The sequence below is a fragment of the Lissotriton vulgaris genome, chromosome 1_1 (genome assembly GCF_964263255.1).
Source record: "Lissotriton vulgaris chromosome 1_1, aLisVul1.2, whole genome shotgun sequence".
Lineage (NCBI taxonomy): Eukaryota > Metazoa > Chordata > Amphibia > Caudata > Salamandridae > Lissotriton > Lissotriton vulgaris.
In genome coordinates this window covers 2,136,087,749-2,136,107,212 of record NC_141685.1, presented here as the reverse complement: position 1 = coordinate 2,136,107,212, position 19,464 = coordinate 2,136,087,749, and the positions used below count along the sequence as shown (strand labels likewise).

The window sequence follows — 19,464 nt, the reverse complement described above, 5'->3', positions numbered from 1 at the left end:
TCATGCTGTTACCCAGCATGTTATAAGTGCCAGGATTGGAGGACATGGCCTCTCTGTGCACTCCTGAGGGCACTGGAGGCCTGTGCTTGCTCTAAAGTAGCTGTCTAAGACAGTTGGGTTGTGAGGTTTAAAGTGTGCATGTCTGGCTGGCTGGCGCAAGATGTCAGGCCAAAGAGACATGCTAACTTTAAACAAGTGCACAGGTAGGCCACCACTTCTCCCTGCTGCTGCCAATCAACAGGCCCAGTCCCAACCTGGCACCTTGTTCACGACCGGTTGATGAAAAATAATATGGTAATAAATTAACTTTATTACCATTTTATTTTTCATCTCTTAGGCTTTTATGGGGGCCTTTTTTGGTAGTGGGGCGATGCTCTTCCACTCAAATGGAGTACCAGCCCCCGGGTAAAGTATTGACTATAATAGAACCCTCAGCTTGCTGCTCCATAATCCTGTCCATTCAAGTGCCTGCTGTCTTTCCTGAAGGGTCACTTCATCCTGTCTTTTACTTTCACGTACCTTATAGATACAAGTGGCAGTCTCCCCTAGCTTCTGTATTCTTTATGTTGGCTTAGTGCTGTTGGTTTCACATCCTCCAAGTAGATGTCGAGGTCAGATCCTCCTGGCTGCCCCTTACTGTACGCGACCCAGACCGCCTCCGCTGACCGCCCCCCCCTTGCCTGACTCTCGGAGTGGGACGGCCGGCTCCTCCATCTTGGGCGGGTCTGGGCTCCGTGCTGCAGCTCTCTGGCTCCTCCCCTCCTGGCAAGCACTTTAGGCACTCACCTGCTCGCACGCCCACACCTGTTGTCAGTTCTCCCGAGGCTTCTCCGGGAGCAACGCTCTTCCTCAGATCTCCCGAGGCTTCTCCGGGAGCAACGCGGATTTTAATTCCTTGATTTTTAAACTTTGCTCACCTGCACTGCCTGCCTTCAAGCGCCTCGGACCCAGCGCTCGGATCCTCCTGGCTGCCCCTCACTGTGCGCGACCCAGACCGCCTCCGCTGACCGCCCCCCCCTTGCCTGACTCTCGGAGTGGGACGGCCGGCTCCTCCATCTTGGGCGGGTCTGGGCTCCGCGCTGCAGCTCTCTGGCTCCTCCCCTCCTGGCAAGCACTTTAGGCACTCACCTGCTCGCACGCCCACACCTGTTGTCAGTTCTCCCGAGGCTTCTCCGGGAGCAACGCTCTTCCTCAGATCTCCCGAGGCTTCTCCGGGAGCAACGCGGATTTTAATTCCTTGATTTTTAAACTTTGCTCATCTGCACTGCCTGCCTTCAAGCGCCTCGGACCCAGCGCTCAGATCCTCCTGGCTGCCCCTTACTGTACGCGACCCAGACCGCCTCCGCTGACCGCCCCCCCCTTGCCTGACTCTCGGAGTGGGACGGCCGGCTCCTCCATCTTGGGCGGGTCTGGGCTCCGCGCTGCAGCTCTCTGGCTCCTCCCCTCCTGCCACGCCCCCCTGACCCTCCTCCCCCATGTGTCCCTATATTATGGCTCCTCCTTTCCCGCGGCGCAGCGGACGGGCGCAGCGGGCACGACGAAGGCGCGCCGAAGTTGCGCCTAAGTTAAGCCCGTCTGCGCCCGTCCGCGACGGTCCGGGACCTGGGACCATCCACTCTGCCCCTTCATTGGTTTACTCTTCCTCCCAACTCACTGTTCTCTCCGTAACTTCTCCTCCCTCACTCTCCCTACTGCATCATCTAGACTCTTTTGGTATCCTCACCTCTCCCCCATCTCACCTGATACGGGCCTCCCATAGCCCTACTCCTTTATCTGTTAAATCTCCCCCTGTCTCCCGTCCTTCCCCTGCTCCTACTGTAGCCTCTGCTCATTTACTTAATACCCGTTCGGCAGTCAAACACCAGACAGCACTCTTTAATCTCTTGACCACCGATTCCCCTGATTTTCTTTTCCTGACCGAAACCTGGTTCACAGCTGACTCCCTTCCCGATCTTCTAGCCATTCTCCCCGATTCTTACTACGCCCTCCGAGCTGATCGCCCGGATGGCAAGGCTGGGGGAGGTGTGGCAATGATCATTCGGTCGACCCTCAAATTCCAACTTCTTCCTCATCCCCCTATACCTAATGTGGACTATCTAGTGGCCCGCTCTCTCAATCTTCCCGCCCCCCTCACTGTTGTCCTCGTCTATCGTCCCCCTCAATCTATGCCCTCCTTTGTAGCTTCCCTTCAGGACCTTCTGGCCACCTTGGTGGTCAATAATTCCTCTGTCCTACTCCTCGGCGACTTTAATTTCTGGCCGGGTGATCCTAGGGAAGATCCCTCTTCTAAAGACTTCTCCGCTACCCTCCAATGCTTGAACTTCACATCCCATGTCACAGCTGCCACCCATGTTCAAGGCCACATTTTAGATCAAATTTGGTCCTCTTGTCCTCTCGCTTCACCTCCTTCTATTTCTCCTTGGATTTGGTCGGATCACTTTATCATTTCCTTCTCTATTCACCTGGGTGTGGTTGACAAGCCCCCCCTTCCCAAAAACATTCTAGCCCGCAATTGGAATAAGACCGATCTTGATTCTCTTTCGTGTTCCTTGGCTTCATCCGCCCCGGACCTCTCTGATCTCCCTCTTGAATCCCAGGCCTATGCCATCAGCACATGGCTGTCCTCTTCGTGTGACCTAGTGGCCCCGCTTAGAAAGATCAAAGCAGTTCGCCCCTATGACGCGCACAAATGGTTCTCCCCAGAGCTCAAAGCGCTAAAACTCGACCTTAGACGGTCGGAACGCCTCTGGAGACGGAAGTACTGTCCTTCTCTGCGCGCCAAATATAAACAACTTCTCACCGAATATAAAAAAGCCATTTTAACGGCTAAAACTTCCTATTTCACTGAGAAAGTAGCTCTCTCCGTCAATAAACCTCGTGAAATCTTCTCCCTGGTTCACAATCTTGCCACTTCGGAACGCTCCTCCCCTTCTCTGGTTCCCTCTCAGTCCCTCTGTTTGTCACTCAATGACTTTTTCATTGACAAGATTGTGAAGATCAAAGCTAACATCCCTACCGTGTCTCAACCCAGCCGCACCCGTCCCTTCGCACCTCCCCCGTCCTCCTTTACTCTCTTTCCTCCTATCTCACCTGATTTATTTCTCAAATATCTGATCAAAGTTAAGTCTGGCTCTCCCGCGGATTGTGCACCTGCACGCATTTTTAAAACCCTCTTCACCAACTGTCCTGCCCCCCCTCTTGCTTTACTTAATTCTTCTTTGGCTATTGGTTCCGTCCCCTTATCTTTCAAATCTGCAATCGTCCTCCCCATTTTAAAAAAAACTGGTCTGGATCCCTCTCTCCCCTCTAATTTTCGACCCATTTCCCTTCTTCCCTACCTCGGCAAGATCCTTGAGACCCATGTCACCTCCTGCCTCTCCTCGTATATCGAGGAGAATGGCCTCCTGGCTTCCCATCAGGCGGGTTTCCGCCCGGGCCACTCCACGGAGGCAGTGGTCATTGCAGTTCTGGATGAACTCAAGGGGAAAGCCGATTCTAACCTTCCCCAAGCCTTGGTCCTCCTCGATTTGTCCGCTGCGTTTGACACGGTTGACCACTCCATTCTTCTCGACCGTGTCAGCGCAGCGGGCATTCGGGGCGCGGCCTTTTCTTGGCTCGCGTCCTTCCTTCGGGATAGGTCCCAGGCTGTTCACCTCTCGGGTTTCTCTGCCCGTCCCCGCTCGGTCTCTTGTGGTGTTCCCCAAGGTTCCTCCCTCTCCCCCCTCCTTTTCAATCTCTATATCTGTCCTCTCATCTCTTCCCTTCTCGAGCTGGGGGTCTCTGTGTACAATTACGCCGATGACCTCCAGTTCGTCTTTGATCTCTCTTCTTCCCCCGACTCTCTTCCTAAATTTTGTTCCACTTTAATTTTTATTTCCGAGTGGATGAGCGCTAATCATCTTAAGCTCAATCCTGACAAAACGGAACTTGTCCTCACTGGTGGTCCCTCTAACCCCTGGTCCCCTGCACACTGGCCCCCATCTTTTGGACCCCCTCCCTCACCTGTTTCCTCCGTTCGCACTCTTGGTATTAAAGTCAGCCATGACTTATCCATGCACAACCAGATCAGTTCCGTCGTGTCCTCCTGTTTTTTGTCCCTCCGTCTCATCCGAAAAATCTTGCGTTTCTTTTCCACCGACGCACTCAAAACCATAGTCGCGGCTTTAATCATCTCCCGCCTCGACTATGGGAATGGCCTCTACGTGGGCATACCTGCTTACGAAACTCGCCGGCTCCAGGCCATACAAAATCAGGCCGCTCGCCTCATTTTGTCTCTCCCCAAATCCTCCCATATCACTCCCGTTCTCAAATCTCTTCATTGGCTCCCTATCCGATTCAGATCCTTCTTCAAACTGGCTTGCTTAGCTTTTCGAGCTCATTCCCGTTCTGCTCCCTCTTTCATCACTTCTCTCATCTCTTCTCACGCCCCTAGTCGCACTCTCCGATCTTCCTCTCTCTCTCTCTTGCACATCCCTCGCTTTCGCAAATCCAGAACGGGCGGTACTCGGTTTTCTGTCCTGGCCCCCCAGTTCTGGAATAGCCTCCCACTTTCCATTCGCTCCATTCCCATCTACACTCACTTTCGTAAGGCCCTTAAAACTTTCCTTTTTTCTCAGGCTTTTCCCTCTTAGTTCTCCTGGTTTCCCGTTGTGAGTTCTGAACAGGTCCCTAGCGCCAGGAAGCCGCTTGGCCGCAGTGCGCTTTATTAAATATTTTTTTCATTTCATTTCATTTCATTTGTCCATACATGGGACGACAGCCAAAGAGGCAAGAGACTTTATATGTGCCTGCAGCACCTGCCATAGAAGGAGTTGACATATTTCTGACTCTCAGACACAGTTTGCTCAAGAGGGTGAAAGGGAGGTTCACACACTGACCATTCCATGCTTTGCCCCTTGGCTGGGACCAGAAAGACCATATATATTTAGATTCATAGGTGTTGAGTGGCAGATTATCAGAGGTATCTACTGTGCCAGATTCTGTGACTTCTGCTAATACTCATATCCTACTTGACCTTCATCTCTGTATTTGCTCTTAGACTGTAAGTGTGCTTTATTTGCATCAGGCATTTTTAAATAATTATTTTGCTGATTTTATGCCCACAACTCATGTCAAAAGGTTTTACTGCTTTAGCAAAGTATGTCCCCACTATGAGTGATAAGCACTGGAGAAAATTTGTTTATATGTTCAGATTGGAAGCAGACCCATAAAATCCTCCAGCTTGGCATTTTCTTTTTTTTTTACAGATTAAGCAATTATATCATAACTGCCTCAATCGTGACTTTTGCATGCACTTAAAATGTGAAAAAGAGCGCATTTATTTTGTTCTTTCAAGGATTGTTTAGAGCCTCAGCTGGCACTGATTAGGTAGCATAAGCACTAAATTTGCTTAGTGAGTTGTTGCATGTCTATTATGCACGTAGCTATGGATGGAGTGCACATAAACATTTCATTGCTGCACAAAACAAGCATTGAAAAAGCCAATAGGTCTTGCTTATGAAAGAGCTATTGGCTTTGCTATTGTGTGTAAGCCATGTTATACACCAGCGTGGCTGCTATTCAGCATGGCTATATATTAGTGGCATAGAGGAAAGTGGAGTGGGGTGTCATAGAGTGAAGTAGAGTGTTGTAAAGTGGAGTTAAGTCATAGGGCGGAATGGATTAAAGGTTCATAGAGTGGATGGGCAAAGAGTGCTGTGGAGTGTTTTGGAGTGTTCTAGAGAGGAGTGGCATATAATGGATAGAGTGTCATAGGGTGGAAAAGCAGAGAGTAGAGTGTAGTGCAGTAGAATAGAGTAGAGTAGCATGTCATAGCGTGGCATGTTGTAGAGGGGAGTGTTGTGGAGTGTATTGGGGTGGAGCATAGTGTATTGGGTGGAGCAGAGTGTGGAGCAGAGTGTCGTGGACGGGCCTAGAGTGGAGAGTCATGAAGTTGAGTGTTGTTGAGTGACGTAAGGAATAGTGGAGTGGTGTAGAGTTGAATGCAGTGTCATGGGATTGAGTAGTGTGTTGTCGAGTGGCGTAAGTGGTGTGGGGTGGTGTAGACTGGAGTGGCGTAAGTAGAGTGGTGTGGCGTAAGTGGAGTAGAGTGGCGTAAGTAGAGTGGAGTGGCGTAAGATGCATGGTGTAGAGTAGTGTGGTGTGGCGTAGATTGGCATGGAGTGGCGTGGTGTGGCATAGAGTGGCTTGGTGTGGTGTAGAGTGGCGTGGTGTGGTGTGGCACGGTGTGGAGTACTGTACAGTGGAATGGTGTAGAGTGGAGTGGTACAGAGTGGAGTATGCATTGTGTGGTAGTGCACTGCCATTACCTTTGTACAGCCTTACAGTTATACTGATAAAACTGTAGAGCACACAGAAAATTATGTGTGGAAATCTGAATCCTAGTGTATTTATTTGTTTTCTCCAGAGTTACGAAAAGAAGTGCTTCATTTGTGCTTTTCTAATTCTTATATATTCTGAAATATTTGTGCAGATCATTTACTGGCATTTAAATGTTGTTGTGTGCTAGGAAAAAAATAACATATTTTCACACCTCCAGTACCCAGCTGTCAGAAAAAGAAAAAGCAAATGCCAACCTTCCTCTGAAGACAGAGCCTAACATTTGTACTCTGTCCTTGAACGCACAGCAAACGTGACAAGGTAAAAAGAAATACAAAGGCCTGTTTATTGCTCATTCGTTTCTGACCTCCGGCATGGTTATTTTAGGAGTGCTACAGCACCCTCTGCTCCCTTACTTACAGCACCTATGACATGAGTGTGAAATTGAAGACAATTGTTTGTCAGGCTATTAGTAAAGAACACTGACCAAAATAAACAAGCTAGTAAGCAGAACTTTGTTCCTTACAGGCATGTGGGATTGATGAACTGGTAGTGGCAGAGACAAGGACATTCCGTCCAGTCAAAAGATGGGAGGAGGAAATCTTTTCAAAGAAACACAGTACATTTACTGTTGTGAACTAACATACAAGCGAGACAACTGAAAACACATGTACTCTCCTAGAGTGCCACACGAAAAAGAAAGAGTTCCCAGAAAGCGAGAACTTGTGGAAGAATACAAGGAGCTAGTTAGAGAGGTGGTAAACAGGCTGTGCTCCATGGGAGGGACAAATGAATGCTGGGCAACCTAAAACAAATAAAGCCAGCAAATAGAAAGCAAGCAGGATACAATGCTGACCTAAAAACACACCCTATGCCTACTAGATACCACTGCCCTTTTGTGTTTTGTTCAGAAACTCTTCCTGATTTTTTGGGGGGGGATTAAAGTCCTATTTTTTGTCTCTAATCACAAGTTGGGTCCTGGTTCAGAGTTAGTCGAAAGAGCAGGTGCTATTTGTCACACCTAATAAAATCCAACAAAGTAGGGTTCGATAAATAGCAACTATTCTGAATTTATGGGGAATAATATGCGGATTTTGGTGCTTGACACATCAAAATTTGCATGTTAAGATAAATACTCTTCAGTTTTCCCCTGTTAAACTCTGGCAGGTTTCATATGCTGAAATGTTAATCAAGACTGAAGTATTTAACACACTTGGTGGTTTAATTACTGGGGGCGATGAGAATCACTCAACTTGGAGTTCCAACCTCTGAGGAAACATGAGTTTGCTCAGTGGTTGGAAAACTCCAACAAACTGAGAATCAGGGGCTGCCCCTCATGTTTTTTTCTTTGGTGACGTCATGTAAGCTAGTGTGACCTTGGGTTCCTTACTCAATACAGCCGTTTCAAGTGCTTCAAATAACATTTGCACCTGCCTCTATCAAACAGGTCCAGCCAGTTTTATGTGTATATTGTGATTAGGGTGTGGTTCTGCGTAGAGATGATTCAGGGCCAGATGTATGAAGCTCAAATGGGTTCGCAAACGCCAAAATTCGGCGTTTGCGAACTCATTTGAGCTAAATGGTATGTATGTAGCAAATTTCAGTGCAAAATAAGGAATCGCAAATTGCATGTAAGGAATCCCAAAATGTGTGATTCCTTAACCCCTTCTATGCTCATGACGGAACGGTTACGTCATGAGCGTCGGGTGGCCTGCGCTCATGACGGAACCTTTCCGTCATGAGTCCATAGGTTCTTTAGAACCTTCAGCACCGCAGCGGAATTCGCGCAGCACAGAAGGGGTTAAGTGCAATGTATGATGCAAAAAAAATTGCTAATTGTCCCTAAGGAATCGAAATTACCACCAACTTCAAGTTGGTGGTAATTTGCGAATTTCTTGAAAAATGCCTATTTTTGCATTTTTCAGAGTGCCATGTGATGCACATACATGCCCTTAGGGCATGTATGTGCACCACATGTGGACCCATGCTTATTTCAGGGGTGCAACAGGGTGTCCTTTGGACACCCTTGAAATTATTCTCAATTTGCGCTTAGCAAATTGCGAATCGCAAATTGAGAATAATTTCACATTCATTCCTATGGGCCTCCTGGCCCATAGAAATGAATGGGAAATTATTCCTTAATTGTGATTAGCAATTTGCTAATTGCAATTAAGGAATTTTAAGAAATCTCTAAAAAAATAGCGAATTTCTATATACATACCATTTTGCAATTCTCAAATAGCGATTCCTTAAAAATCGCTATTTGAGAATCGCAAAAGTGTATCTTGATACATCTGTCCCTCAGTGAGGAATTATTTCTCTCATCACTGTCACATTTTTGCTGTGGATGTTTGGGGATTGTTTTATCTATTGGAAGATGCCTCTTTGTGACTCATATCACAAGCAGAGCCTTCCGGATTCCCAGGTCCATTCTTGAACAGTTGCTCTAGTCTAGGAGTATTAGCCATGGCTTAATAGTGGGATAAAGAGGACTTCAAAAAAATCAGGACTACAAGTACCAGAATGCAAATAAAAAAAGACTTGATGAGCTACTCATGGACCTATACAACGTGAGAGCCCTGCACAAGTAATTGTAATACATGTGCAGTGATTTTGCACCCAGTAATGCAGGCATTAGTAATACCTGGGTGAAGAATTACCATAGGATGCAAACTTTTCTCCAACACATCTGCTATGAAATGGGAATGACGTGCAAAATCAGTGTGACTGTATCCGTTTCTGCATGTGTTTCCCAATTCCCATGCAGAATTTGTTTCAGGAACACATTTCACGAGGTTTGACCAAACTGGATTTTTTTTGGGTATTACCTATGGGAGTATCCCAAGCAGTACATCAATACAACATGATGCAGCACGCGGATCGTAACATTGGTTTAGGTGAAAAGTCCAGTTTTTCCCAAATTAGTACTTACGATGTCCCTGGAAATGTGGGCTGCGCATGGCTTGCTGTGAAGCACGCTCTATCTTCTCAGGACCCCACAGAATGTAAATAAAGATTGTTATTTTCAAGTGGGTACCTTTAAAGAGGCACCCAAAAACTGTTTCAGTTGAAAGGGGAGAACTTGTCATAAAATGTCGGCACAGACTCAAACAGGCGACCACAAAATGGTCAGTACATGAAACATGTTTTCAAGGTGTGGGAAAGAAAGAATCAGTCTGCATGAAGTGCAAACCTGAGGCAGAAGTGTGACAAGCTGAATTCAGATTAAGATTATGCAAATCAAAGGTGCACAGGCCCACCGAAGAAAGGATCAGAAATGACACTAACGGTGACAAGCAGTAAGTGTGAAGTAGAAACGCGTCGTCTTTGGTGTCGGCGAGCTTGCCTACTCTGTACTGCCATCTCTAGTGTTATTGACTGAGGATGTTGAAAACTGAATTTAAGGCAGGACGGTTCAGAGACCGTAGTGCAGACGAGTCCCAGTCCCAGACATGCTTGTGATGCACAGATACTGTCTGTCTGTTCGAGGCGGGGGCGGGGAACAGGCCCTGGCACCAATACAAGCTTGCACATGCCTTTTGGTCATAGGCCGTTGGTTACAGACATCGAGTCAAGTTTCTGGGGAAAGTACGGTACATTAAACACACAGACATGTAACTAGACTTGTAAGACTTCAAGTCAAAAAAGAATCCCTGGAGTAGAGAATTCATTCACTCACTCTAGATATTCAAATCCTCATTCATATTCACTGGTCAAGAACTAGTTAATAACGTTCACAGACTTTTTTATAAAAACATATTTGTATTTATTAATAAAACACAATTCATTACATAATAAATTGAGAAGCTCGTTATGGAAACAGTATGATAAAAACAATAATAAAAAAAGCAATTCATCAAAGTTTGAACTTATATATAACAAGAAGAAGCACAGATACAACACATCCTATCTATGTTAAAATTTCAAATCAAGCACATGACATTTAGACTTGGAAACAAACCCCAACAAAAAAGCACATATAACGTTGTTACTGATTGCAAGATTCAAAGAGCCCTTGTTGTATATTTTACCACATCTCTACAACACCCATTGGCCTAATGACAGAGATTTCCTGGGCTTGAATTCTAATGCGTAAAAAAGCGTCGACGCGTTTCGGTGTCTCTGCCTTTAGATAATGGCACACCTTCCTCAGGACAGTTTGGAAGTGGTTGGAGTTAACCTCATGTGTCCTTTCCTTCCACAATGAGGTTTTCTTGTATAGAAGATGGCGTGGAGACCTTATAGGTTCCTGGATTTTTGTACTCGACCGTTGCGATATCCGCGGTCTTAGTTTATGGTTCTTGTACTGGATTAGGTGCCTTGTACTGTGGATGGATGATCCTTATGGTCTGTTTAAAAAGATGGGGCCCCAGAGTTTTCTATGCGGCCGTTTTTCATAGGGATATATGGAGCCGTTCTGGAGATACAATACGGAGGCGGTAAACACCTGCCACTATGGGGGGATGCCGTTTTCCCGTGGTATTCTTTTCTTTTTTTCTCTCTCTTTGCTCACCCACTTCTGGATAAGAGTAGGAGGCTGGGACGTGGATATGTCCGGTCTTGAGCCTGGGGAATTCAATACTTCTCCCACGGGTACGTCTGCTTCCGTTGTGGTCTTCCGTCAATTGCAATTGACGAGTACAAAAATCCAGGAACCTATAAGGTCTCCACGCCATCTTCTATACAAGAAAACCTCATTGTGGCCATTATCTAAAGGCAGAGACACCGAAACGCCTCGACGCTTTTTTACGCATTAGAATTCAAGCCCAGGAAATCTCTGTCATTAGGCCAATGGGTGTTGTAGAGATGTGGTAAAATATACAACAAGGGCTCTTTGAATCTTGCAATCAGTAACAACGTTATATGTGCTTTTTTGTTGGGGTTTGTTTCCAAGTCTAAATGTCATGTGCTTGATTTGAAATTTTAACATAGATAGGATGTGTTGTATCTGTGCTTCTTCTTGTTATATATAAGTTCAAACTTTGATGAATTGCTTTTTTTATTATTGTTTTTATCATACTGTTTCCATAACGAGCTTCTCAATTTATTATGTAATGAATTGTGTTTTATTAATAAATACAAATATGTTTTTATAAAAAAGTCTGTGAACGTTATTAACTAGTTCTTGACCAGTGAATATGAATGAGGATTTGAATATCTAGAGTGAGTGAATGAATTCTCTACTCCAGGGATTCTTTTTTGACTTGAAGTCTCTGGTACCCTGTTCCCTGGAACTTGTGGGGTCGTCTCTCTCTTTTTAAGACTAGACTTGTAAGGCCTGTATGAGAACATTTATAATCTTTCTTTATCTGAGGAAGCCGAAACCACCCCACCTGCAGCTTTCAGAACAGTAATCCATGCAGTGGAAAGACAGTAATGCTATATGTTACGTTCTGTTCTGCCCAAATCGCATCTAGGGCGGAACTCTTCCTACCGCCCCAGGCCTAGTTTCAGCACTAAGGAAGTTACCCTATGACGTTGGTTCCAGTAGACCTCCACTTTTTCACTTCAAGAATCACACTTCAGGGTGGCTTGTCATCCACAAAGCCTTGCACCTTGGCTTTCCCATCTACTGGAAGGACAAAGTACACCTCAATTAAAGCCAAAGAGATGTGAGAAGTAGCTGGTGCTGGTAATCCCAAAACAGAGCAAAAAAATAAGTCAGTCCTTTTTGTGCCAAATGTTGAGAGACTCTGAAACCCTTTTCTGTACCTCGGGAACCACATAAAGACACACTTTTTTGAAAATGTACCAGTTTAATTTACTGCTCTGAGCTACCCTTCTGGTATTGCAACTTGTGACATGTGAGGTAAAGCAAACTCCAGCGGCAGGTGCATTAACAACCTGGGATAACTTTCTGGGAATGGAACGTGGGACCAACAGGTTACACGCACATTTCGGCTTCATTTGCTCAGCTCAGTCAGCTGTGTTACCAGTTTCTATTAATATCTCTGTAAGCAGAACACAAAGGGCTCTGTGGTGCCAACAAAGTATAAAACATAGGCTAGAAGGCAGGCAGGCAAGAGAAACAAGGGAATGAGTCAAGAAGGGAGAAACAAAGAAAGGCAGATGAGACGTGCGGGAGACTACATGCCACAGCTTTGCCTTTTGACTTGCTTGGGAAAGGCAGCAGGGGTTCGTGTTCTTGCTCTGGTCTGATGCTTGAAGGGTATATTTGCGCTTGAATGCTCACCGGCACCCGTAAACATTTGCTACAGCCAGAGTTGAAGAACATTATTATTGATCATTTGTGGTCTTGAAAATGGATCTATACGAACCATTTGATTTCAATAATAAGAAGTCTACCACTTGATTTATACTTGGTATTGAGGTCAATTCTTCGGTGTTCCTGATGAAGACCCGGTTTAAACTCATACAATGGGTCAAAACTTCCACGTGCTAATGTGTTGACGGTCCTAGATTGTAGTGATCAAAACAGAACTTGAACCTTGAGTCCTTTTCATTCAAATTGTTTCACTACCCAGTCAGCACTGCTGATGGCTTTTCTATGTCTTCAAGTAACACTTGCACGCTTACATTCAATTCACTCTTGCCACATTTCCTTTTCACTGAGCTGTTTATTTGAGCACTTAATGTGTATATATATGTAAAAAATGTTGTCTATCTGTCTTGTACATGCGTTAATTAAACACACTGCCTAAATGTCTATGGGCGAGTAATGCATTCATTTTGACATAGAAACCTAGGCTTTAAGCTTCTCCCAAGGGAACCTATGTTGTTTTCCGTTTCTGTGGAAGGATGTGCTTGTCAAGCCTAAATTACATTACTGGGTCCTTTACCCTCTCCAGGCGCTGGGATGATGTGAGAAATGGCAACGCTCGGTTAGCACACTTCCTCAAGTCCTGGGAGATACTGGCACAGAACATTACATATACAAAATAGAGATACTGGCTGGGAACGCCCACCACTCTTCAGGTAAGTGGCATAAATGTTTGTTGTTAAGGACTCCAAAGAGATAAAAAGGTTCCCAAAAGAAGGTAATCAAATATGCATTATGGAAGGGGAATCCCTGAGTTACATTGGGCTATTCACAAAGGTAAACATACACATCTAAGTTTACTTTTACACCTTGTAGTACATTTACTACTTTATTTAAAAGGAACTTAACTATTTTAAATAAACATTAATGTTGTAATAATTTTAATTAAAACGGTATTAAAATATTTTTAAAGCATGCTATTATTTATCCATAATTCTTTTTAACATTAAATAACATTGATTTTGTATTTGTAAATACTTTAATTTGATTAATTTTAACATTAATTCCTATGGGGATTTATTTTAAATCCCTGCTTCTATTATGTTCTAGGAAAGGGTGTCGCATCACCAGTGGTTGGCTATGTGTGGTGTTGGGCTTACTCCAACTATGAGCTGGAGTACATTTACAACTGTTTTGATCCCTTTTTGGCTGCAGTAACTATAGAAGGGCGGTTTATGAATAGCAACGGGCTTACTCATTTGTGGGTGAGTGTTTGTCCCTCTCTAAACGCTTACTAACCCTAATCCTCGCAATCTCCTATTGCTCTTCCATTAAGCCTTCTCTTTAGTCATAGCATTCCATATTTACCATCAGCTCCCCTCTGCTCTCCTACAGTTATTACTGAAGCGTATCGTATGATTGCATATGCGGAGATAGCTGAGGCAGAGGCGCAGTCCTCTGCAGGTAGTATGTGAATAGCATTTTGTAGTACGTTTCTAGGACCATTGCAGTACTACTAAACGTACTACAAAATGCAATTTATGAATGGCCGCAGTGTTTAAGACCTCCAAGGCCTTTATGAGCCCTTCATAGAGACCAGTGTGTAACCTGAAAGTTAATGTTGTGAATCCCAAACAGAAGTGGTTTCGTTTTTCATCTTTTGAAGTGATGAAAAAGAGAACCAAAGGTATTAACTGCTATTAGGAGGAGAGTACAAGGAGGGACGTGGTAAGGACCAAAAGAAGCGAGCTGTAGAGGAGAAAAAGATGAGCAGGAGAACATTCAAACTGGACACCTAGTCCTGGGATGCCCACAGGTAACTAGGCGCTCTACAAATGATGCATAGAACAGAATAGCAGGAGTGGGAGCTTTGCTTGGAGGAAATATCGGCATGGGGGAGAGTGCTTGTGAAGGGGCACTGGGGGTGAGGCGGGAATACATTTTATAGGCATGCGCATTAGGAACGCTATAAATAAGCTATGTGGGCACTGCACTTCTAGAATTTTGTGAAGTTGCCAAATTCATTATTTCACAACTTCGCGTTTTTTAAATTCGCCAGTATCAAGAAGAATCTTGGGAAATGTCTCTTTTAGAGTGTATAGAGAGTGCTCCAGCAGAGACAATTTCATTTGGCCTGGAGCACATACATTCCTCACACCGTTTCTGTGCTCAGAGAGTTAAGAAACAATGTTTGTATCCTTGGGTGTTCCTCTGTAATGCTATTCCCATGCATCCTTTGAGACAGTGCATACATTGAAGCATTGCTCTCCATAGCTCATGCTCTGAACATACATCAGTTGGCACCCCTTAGGCTTCTCCCTTTCAGAGCCCTCGCTTTCAACAGGCAGGAACGACGGTGTTGTCAGCACAAACCCAGCCAATCACAACAGGGCAGTTTCTTAGTCCCAAACCTGCGCCGACCTGTCCAAGATCCGAATTAGACTTTACTTTTGGCTGGGTTTGACGTCATCAGTTCTCTACAGGAATTACCTCTCCCTCATGTGGCAGAAAGGGGGAACATCACTTACAACGCATTTATTACAACGCACTACCATTACATCGCAACCATTACAACGCAAACCATTACAACGCATTGCGCTGGGGGGCGCTCTAGGATAGGGAATATATTTAATTTACTATCCAACACCTTCCCTACTATCCACGGGGACTGGAGTTGGAATAGTAAATTAAATAATTCACTATCCAGCGCTTACAAGCACTATGCGTTGTAATGGTATGCGATGTAAAAACCGCGTTGTAACAGCAGGCGTTGTAATAGCCTGCGTTGTAACGACACCAATCCGGCAGAAAGAACACTTTTCTTATAGAGACCAGTACTCTGTGTCGGAGAGAGTATATCTTATACCCAAAGTCTAGAGTACACTACTCTCACCGTTTCTAACTTTGATCCGCAAGTATATTGTTAATTCAACCGAAGTAGTGTCTCCTGGGGTGCAGGAGTTTCAGGCTTTAATTGCACCTCAATTCTGGCTGTCTTTTACTAGTACGCAGGGTAGGTGGGTCTAGTACTAGCCAGGGGTTAGGGGGTGTTTGGAACTGTTTTCATTTCTTGCATTAAGGCCCTTAGACTCTGGCTACACTACTGCTGTGATAGGATCTTGGCTTAAAGGAAACATGTCCATCATCATTCCAAAACAGGATGAAAGCCGGTGGGCTCCCCATTTTCTCGTCCTAGACCCTCCAGCTGTACTTGCTGGAAGATTTGTATGCTCTCATCACGAGTGGCCTGGTAATTGAGGTAGAATTACCGCGTCCATGAGATAGTGATACAGCTAGGATCAGTAATTTCTGAGAGGGCTTTACTTCTGAGAACAAGTTGTTTTTCACTTGAAATGGCGAAAACCAGTGAGTCCTGTTCCTTCACCGATTTCTGCAGTTTCCTTCAAATACTGGCATTTTCCCCAATACACACATCACCAGGTTTACTTGGAGAATTGTAAATGGCTTAATTGCAGTTTTACTGGTTTCTTCACAGTACTGGTAATCCTGATTCAGCCAGTAACTACAATAGGTGGTTGGACGAGGGTTTATAGTCCACCCAGAACAGGCTGAGAAGGAAATACATGCACGATATCTTCAGATTTTCCAATCATTTTTGTAATAATTTTCGATATACTTTTGCACATTATTTTTTTTTATCCTGTATCAAAATCTACCTATTAAAATTGGGCGCAAATGATGATCTAATAATACACAGCATTCTTTTTTAGGTCTCACCTGAGAAAGCGCATGCCCTGCTCTGGCGAGACTTTTAGTAAGTGGGCTTCAGAAAATGCTACCACTGAGGCCTAGAGCTTACGGTTACGCGCGTGGGGATGCGCTTTACGAGCAGAGGCGCCATCTGGCTTTCCTTGTCATCCTCATTAAGTGCATCGCTCGCAGAGAGCAATTTCGATCATTTTCACTTTCGCCGCCGCGTGACTTTCACGACCACGGTCCAAGGCTTGTTATTGGTTTGCAGGGGATCTCCGTGTCGTAATTCTGCGAGCGCAAGGTACTCCCTGTCGCCTGCTCAGGTGTTAATTGTACAACTGGTTGGGTTTCTGTAGCGGGCTCTCTCTCCGCTCTTCCTTCCTTGTAGTGGTATGTAATGCTTTGGGAGTTTAATATTCCCCTTGAATATATTATTATCACAGACTCAATCTTACTGCCATGAAATGTGCAAACAGTAGATCTGTGATGGAGTTGTTTGTTCCTTCCTACAAGAGATCTTGTATTACCGTGGTTCGGTCCTCCCACGGGCTTCCCTTCCTGTCCTCCGGTCCGTTGTCTACAGTTGGGAGGCCTACCTTCTCTGCTGTGTGCTGGTGTTCAATCTGACCACCGCTCGCCTACCTCCGTGAGTATCCGTGTGTCACCGGTGAACAGCGAGGGCCCCCCTCCACAATTTCCCCTGGGGCGAATCCTTCTTTCCTTCATGTGGGTGCCTTCTATGAGCACAGAGCTGTCCGTTTATCAGCCGTTCCCTTGCCTTCCATCCAGCCGAAGCTTCATCTTTGGCTTCCGGACATTTTCTGTGCTCCGGTGTGGTCTGTACGCTCAGGCATAAAATCAAAGCACTGCCCTGATGCGGCACCCACTACGATCTCTTCACGCCTAGGGTGCTCCCTTACATGAAGTTGTCCCGCTGCTGCCCCTGATGGGTCCGCGGCGAGGCAGTGTCGGCAAGAATGTCGCTCACTAACCTTCGTCTTCTGATTGAGGAGCCACCATCTTGCTACTGGTATCGGTCGTGATTAGGGCGGCTCTGCGGCAGTACTTTCTTTGATCAGCATTGTAGCAGGATCTCCGCATATCGTTGGGTTTTATCTGTGATTTATTTCCCTTTTGATACAGATTATGCAATGGATAATGAGGGATCTTGGATGTGGGATGCTGGAGCCGTGTTAGTGTGCGGCCATTTATGTCTGCCGCTGGCCACGCCCCCCCACAAAGCAAGACTTGATGAATGAATAAATAAATAAAATGTTGAATAAATGATAAGCACAACCAGTTATGCTGTACATTCTTGGGTGGATAAGAGACTAATGAGCTGTGATATAATATATACGGTTGCCAGGGAATTTGTTTCTATTGTAAGTTTTGCCATGGCCTAGAAACCATAAAAATAAGCAGGGGGTCCTGATTTATATTTGCCATTGTCCTAACATTCAACCATAATGGAAATGGTTCCAACAAGCAATGACCTCAACGTTGTGCAATTGTTTTGAGTTATCACCCAAAAACGCCCTTTTGGGGATCATGAAGAAATGGAAGATATATCGGTCCAACACGTTTGTTGATCTTGGCTACCTAATAGCTAAACATGACGTAGCCAAGAAAGGAGTGCATACAACACCTCTATATTATAGGAACATTGAACTGGTATGGATCGAAGGATTAAACGGGGCAGGGCGGTAATGTAATCTGGCAAGAGGCAATCCCCAGATACCCTCTTGCAACAAGGAGCACATCTCTTAGCACAAGATATAATTTTTGAGAAGATAGGGATACAACCGGGTATTCCAAGCAGGGTTCAACAAAGGATAGTAAGTGGAGAGCAGGTACTACTTCACAGGTCACTTATGCTGGCAGTGTCCCAGGCCCACAGAGAGAGTTTAGGATGATATATCATGGTAACAGGCAACCTGTAAAACAGACTGCAGACTTTGTCTGTGCTACAATCCTTCTTGAGCAGAATTGTTATCAGGCACTCCTCATGAGATTACTGTGTAACAGGAGGCAATTTCAATGTGATTATGGATGCATCCTTGATAGTGGTCAACCATAACCTACTAAACTTTCCAAGAACACTCTGTTACTGGACTGGGTGTCCTCTCAGGGATTGTGTGATATCTGGCGTTCCTCACACAGAGGTGAGAAAGCTTTCACATTTTATTCCCCATCCCACCAGTCCTTCTCCTTAACCAATATGATAAAGTCTTTTTTATACATATTCCTTTCTAATATCCAGAAATATTTATATACGCTGATGAAGTATATCAAATACACCACACGAACATTATGAGTGCTTAGTGTAAATATTGACATTATACCAGATAACCATACAAACAAAGCAGTGAGTGCTGTGCTTCAGAACACTAGACCTTTGCATGCATAAACAAATAAAACTATAACTAACAAGAGAAAGAACCATTTTCTCTATAAGCACTTGGGATATGTGCATTATTTAGCCTGGGTATCACTGGATTTTATTTTCCTCCCACGCTTTAGATTGTATACATACAATTTTGGATTCGGATTCTCTGTGCATTATGCTTAGTAGTATATGTCTTTTGGTCAAGGTTGTTTGGCTATGAGAACTTTGGACACAAAAGCCTGGGGGGCTCTTTTATCATTACATGTACTTTTCATTCATAGACATGGGATGTCTCTGGTCTGTCAAAACATATCGATATATTACTTCGAAATATTAAGGAATGTTGGTTATATAGATGTATATATTATGTGTAAGTGTCAAAGAGTATTAATGTATATATGTGCATATAAGTATGTAATTGTGAAATATATGTGTATATATGTATGTATTGTCAACACTGTACACTGCATAGCAAATAGGTCTCGCCTTTGGGATCTTATAAGTGTTTGGCCATTCAACAGTTGATGTTGTTGCACCAAGGATATTGTGCTGCAAAACTAGATACGTATAAGGTCCCAAAAGCGAGACCTATTGGCTATGCTAATGCTTGTTATTGAATCATCCTGAATGAAGAAGCGAAAGAAAAGTTATAGAAGGTGAAACTAATTTTAGAACCTGTTGGATAAACACTGCTGTAAACATGAGATGTGGAACAAGGAATTTTATAGCTTGGGAACAGAGGGATAAAGAGACATGAATCAGTGACAAAGATGGGCTTAAATGAGAGGGCAGTCATGTGGCGTTCACCTTGAAGGTAAGATTTGCT

At 44.7% G+C, this 19,464-nt stretch overlaps 1 protein-coding gene across 4 annotated transcripts in view; it reads left to right on the top strand.

Annotated features, from left to right (window-relative positions):
* The window catches only part of A4GALT (alpha 1,4-galactosyltransferase (P1PK blood group)), a 275,344-nt gene that overhangs the window by 96,656 nt on the left and 159,224 nt on the right, over positions 1–19,464 (top strand). For 2 of the 4 annotated variants that reach the window (XM_086922068.1, XM_086922039.1), the window contains exon 3: positions 13,128–13,254. The exons of the other annotated variants lie outside the window; for them this stretch is intronic. The gene's annotated coding sequence lies outside the window, so the exon portion shown is untranslated. The remainder of the gene's footprint in view (positions 1–13,127; positions 13,255–19,464) is intronic. 4 annotated transcript variants of the gene reach the window in all.